Below are 5295 nucleotides of genomic sequence, written 5' to 3' on the forward strand. Positions count from 1 at the left end.
GTTCTAAAATAAGCAAGATGAATGTTTAATTTCTAGTTGGTAACGTCCCTGCTTCCTTAGTTTATTTATTGAATTTTCAAGCCATTAACAAACATGATGTTAACTATTGACAGAAGACAGATAAAATCTCTATAAAATATTTCTCTCTTCTTTCTCCAGACCTTATTGGCAAGATTGCCTTAGGCCCTTAGCATCACTGACGAGTCCTAGAATTGCGAAACAGCAGTATGATGTAGCATCACTGACAATTCCTTGATGGACGAAACAGCTGTATGATGTAGCATCACTGACGATTCCTTGAGGGACGAAACAACTGTATGATGTAGTATCACTGACGAGCCATAGAAGGACGAAACAGCTGTATGATGTAGTATCACTGACGAGCCCAAGAAGGACGAAGGACTTAGGTACAAAGAAGAATTATTTTTGTATTCTGTAGTCTTTAACATTTTAAGTCTATAATAAAACCAACAAAATTGAAAGGGTGTCATTCTACCGTGTCCATTTTATAGCATTTTAGTATGATTTCACTATAGATTTGGAATTTTTTGCGAGTATCTATTTTTTGTGCGTTCAGCAAACTTTTCTTAATATAAGGTGGGGACACTAGTAATGCATCTATTGAGTTGATGTACTTCAATGTCCATTCTGAAGTATTCAAAGCCTTCAAAAGAAACCTTTAAAATGTTACAAAATATCAAAACAATTTCTATTGTCTATGTTTTCCAGCAGGCATACCATGAAATGTTATATAACAATACGTCATATATATATATATATAAATATATATGTGTGTGTGATATGACAATAGGACCGATTGGTGTAATGTTTTGTGTAGAAACCTGTTTATTCAAACAACGATTTTATAAAACATGACAAAATATTATTCTAACGTCTTCAGGCATTTTCTTGGCAAGAATATGTTATCTGAATAGAATTATTTTCTGAGAGCAATTGTGGTAAGCTTTATAACTACTACAATAAAATCAGGTTAATGCAGTCGATAGTAGTATGCAAACGCTCGACTTGGCGTACGTGATTTTCTGACACGCGGAAATTCTTATCGTCATTAAGATGGCGTCAATGACAAGGTTATGGTCCAATTTACACAAAACAGTCGTCCCTCGCCGGACTTTCACAACCGGAAAAGTCCTCCGTGATCACCCTCCTGGATATCCTAACGATGTAAGTAAAAAACCTTTGCTCATATCCATGGAAACAATGCGAACCAAGTCACATTTATGCTCTTGGGAGATGACCTTATTCCTTTTGGTATGAATATAAAATGTAAATTGAAATTTGTGGGTTACGAACTTATTTTCAGCATAATCAATTTTATTTGTTTATATTTGTCTAACAGTATATTTTTGGTGTCTACCATTATTACTTTATAAACATGCAAGTTATGCAATATGCGATGTCATCAACCGATGTATAAACAATGTACAAGCATGAGTTCCTGCTAAAGACTTTGGTATTTGCATCTGTTTTTTCAATAAGCGAACATGACGTCATCATTTCATTTGGAATAGAGATGAGTGGATCCTATTTGATACTTAGGAAAAAATATCAAGAAGTAAGAAGGTGCATTCATGCGTGACAAATACCCATTGTATTAATTTATTGTATTTTTCTTGGTTTCTCTAATTCAACTGAGTCCAGATATCCTTGATTTCTCGTGTAGGTTAATAGAAATGAATTTTCGCATTGCAATTTTCAGAGGGCAATATACTATAATTCCATTTAGGAAGTGAATTAAATGTTACCTGAAATCTAGAGTTATTTAAAATCTGCTTTGTAAATATATCTCCCTGTTAATGCATAATGCAAGTCGACACGTTAATGTGTACTTATGCTGTGTGCTGGTGGTTAAATATAGACTTCTACACCGAGTTGTGTTTTAGATAAGAACATTTGTTTGCACACAGGTTAAATATCAAGGACACTGCATACGTTTAGGTCAGCGCGCTCGTACTGTTGTTTACTTGGTCTCGTAAGCCTTGGAAACAAATCTTACTGTAAATCATTTTGATTTTGAGAGACGTACCAATTCGTCATGGATGCCAATTTTATTCGTATTAATCATCAGGATAAAGTAGAATCCTTGATTAACTCTCCTCTCTTATCAACGTAAATGTAAATCACATGCGTAAGTGATTTACAGTGTCATCCTTTGAAGTGGGTCAAAGTTGTATGATAACCTCTGCTCTATTTCCTTTTTCACCAATATGAAGAGTTTTTCATTGATCCTAAAGTGGGTTGTCCTTTTTCACCAATATGAAGAGTTTTTCATTGATCCTAAAGTGGGTCAAAGTTGTATGATAACCTCTGCACTATTTCCTTTTTCACCAATATGAAGAGTTTTTCATTGATCCTAAAGTGGGTCAAAGTTTTATGATAACCTCTGCACTATTTCCTTTTTCACCAATATGAAGAGTTTTTCATTGATCATAAAGTGGGTCAAAGTTGTATAATTAATTCTGCTCTATTTTCCTTTTTCACCAATATGAAGAGTTTTTCATTGATCCTAAAGTGGGTCAAAGTTGTATGATAACCTCTGCACTATTTCCTTTTTCACCAATATGAAGAGTTTTTCATTGATCCTAAAGTGGGTCAAAGTTTTATGATAACCTCTGCACTATTTCCTTTTTCACCAATATGAAGAGTTTTTCATTGATCATAAAGTGGGTCAAAGTTGTATAATTAATTCTGCTCTATTTTCCTTTTTCACCAATATGAAGAGTTTTTCATCCGAAAAAATATCTGAAATTATTCAAAAGGAGCGTCTTTGAATGTTTGTATTTTGACTGTCTCGGAAACCAATAGAATACTATAAATCACTTATTCTTCTCAAGGGATTATATTTTGCGTTTTTTCGCGAGTATCATCATCGCCAAATTCAAGTCCCTCGGGGATATACTCATGCTGATGTTGCCCTTAAATAAACTACTGTAGTAGTGTGGTACCCGCGAAAAATGTATTCGCGAATAAAGCTCTGACCTTTCGCGAAATTAAATACTCGCTGAAGTAAAGTGATTTACAGTATACAGGGAACTTTATGGATCACACCGTTCGCTTTTGTGTTGCTTTACGCCCAATTAATATCTGTAGTATTTTAAGGACTCCGTATGTATTCGAGATGAACACGTGTGTTTGTGGGAGGCAACCCCTTTTTGGAGAGTATGGTACTGATACCGGGTTTATAATGCAACATCATTGAAGCTTATTTCCGAAATAAAACTCACCAATCGGCCACATCATACTGACAACGAGTCGTTACATTACTGCAATGCTGAACGTTAAACAAGTATTTTAAAGTCTCTAGTATGACAGGGGACAGTATCAAACGCTTTCATCACTGAGGAGAATTCTGAAATAAATTCTGAAATAAATTCTAAAGGAGTCAAGAGAGGCATTAGGAAGAAAACTGTTGTTTACAAAGGCAGGAAAAGACCAGTTACTATTCAAAATTTAGCAGCCTCTGACGAATAATAAAATGTGCCAACGTTTGGTCCTCTTCGATTTCTATGTAACAAATGATGGCAAATTTGTCTTATTTCAGTCGATGCCCTTCATGGCGGCAAGTCATGGGAAGGTGAACAAGGTGTCATTTACGATATCTTATATGCTGTTTTGCCTGACTGGAATGATGTGGCCCATTATGGCTGTAAGGGACAATTGTATCAGGATAGGGGCTACTATAGAGGTACCCACAGAGGAATAGAGGATAGTGGTAAGTACTAGTGTATAAGGATAGGGGCTACCATAGAGGTACCCACAGAAGGGGAGGAGTGAGGTAAGTACTAGTGTATCAGGATAGGGGCTACCATAGAGGTACCCACAGAAGGGGAGGAGTGAGATAAGTACCAGCATATCAGGATAGGGGCTGCCATAGAAGTACCCACAGAAGGGGAGGAGTGAGGTATCAGCATATCAGGATGGGGGCTACCATGAAGTAATACAGGAGAGAGGTAAGTATAATAGGTACGAGATCCAATAGAATAGAGATGAGAGGTAAACACAGAGAGGAAAGTAATAGGTCTAGATCTAAAGGTACGACGGTCGATTGTTAGTGATGTGATCAATACGGATTTCATTTCTTACCTCTGTTATTTGTTTATGATAATGAATGTAAATACATATGTTTGTAAGTGTTTTGAATTTATCCATGTGTTTCAGGTCTTACTGAGCAAAACTGAACAGTGTCCGTCAACCATCGGCAGGATTTGTTTGAATACTCGGTCGGATTTGTTTTCTTTGGCGGTTGTTGTTACTGTTTGAGGTGTCAATAAATGATTTATAAAAAACATGCTTTATTATATTGTACTAAGTGTCGATATCTGTTTAAGAACTTGATGTTATAATACTATGCCGATCAGTTTTTTCATGACTCATATTTTCGCGGATTTAAAGAAGGACGAATGTAATTTTCGAGGAATTATACGGAATAGGCTATTTTCCTTATAGATTTTGTTTTCAATGTATATATTTTTCTTGGTTGTGTTTTATTTTCGAAAATGCAACGAATAACAAAAATCCTTTAAAATAATATATTGGAATTACATTTAAGAAAGTGATAATTGATATAAGTAAGATAAGAGAGAGGTTCTATGCGAAACCACATTTTGTAAGAGCCACTCACCAAACTGTTGGAGAAATAGAAATTCATTTCACCTAAAAATGGAAACATCTATTTTTAGATTTAGAAGACGATTGGTAGTCAAAGTAACATTTGTACAATCATTATAATATTCTTCTTTGTGGTCGTTTAGGGTAAACTATGCACCAAATAAGGAAGTATTCACCTTATCGGTGTTAACCTTTGACACCAGCGATTGATAGTACCGAGTGATTAAGTCATGTAGGTATGATATGGGTAAGTAACCGGGGTAACTCCACTCTTCCACCTGTTTTTTTTTTCTGTCGATTTATTTTGATTTTCTTCAGCCACCCGGTATATATATATTTTAGGCCCTTAGCATCACTGACGAGTCCTGAAAGGACGACAGAAATGTTAGTTATAGTTCAATTCCTCATTAGAGTATAAGATTCTAAATCTATAGTACAGTGTCCTTGTCATCTGTCTTTAGTATAATCCCTTTAATTGGCTTTACAATGTATCATTTATTTTTTGTTATAAAACTTCTGCAACAGAGGTCATTATATATTTCAATGCCTCCGCAAAGATTCCACTTTGGGACCTCTGACTTAGTAATCTGACATTCAACCGATCGGAAAATTCTCTGTAGGTATACTGATATTCTATCACTCTTAAACTTATAAACTAGTAAAATT

General features: G+C 35.2%; 1 long non-coding RNA gene across 1 annotated transcript; it reads left to right on the top strand.

Moving 5' to 3' along the window:
* The first annotated feature begins 1045 nt into the window (after window positions 1-1045).
* On the top strand, window positions 1046-4328 carry LOC132550870 (uncharacterized). Its single transcript, XR_009554230.1, has 3 exons — window positions 1046-1185; window positions 3563-3733; window positions 4180-4328. It is a non-coding gene; the product is annotated as an uncharacterized LOC132550870 (long non-coding RNA).
* The last annotated feature ends 967 nt before the right edge of the window (window positions 4329-5295 follow it).

This window comes from Ylistrum balloti, unplaced genomic scaffold (assembly GCF_031769215.1).
Source record: "Ylistrum balloti isolate Yb309-2 unplaced genomic scaffold, AGI_CSIRO_Ybal_v1 Utg370154, whole genome shotgun sequence".
Taxonomy (NCBI): Eukaryota; Metazoa; Mollusca; class Bivalvia; order Pectinida; family Pectinidae; genus Ylistrum; species Ylistrum balloti.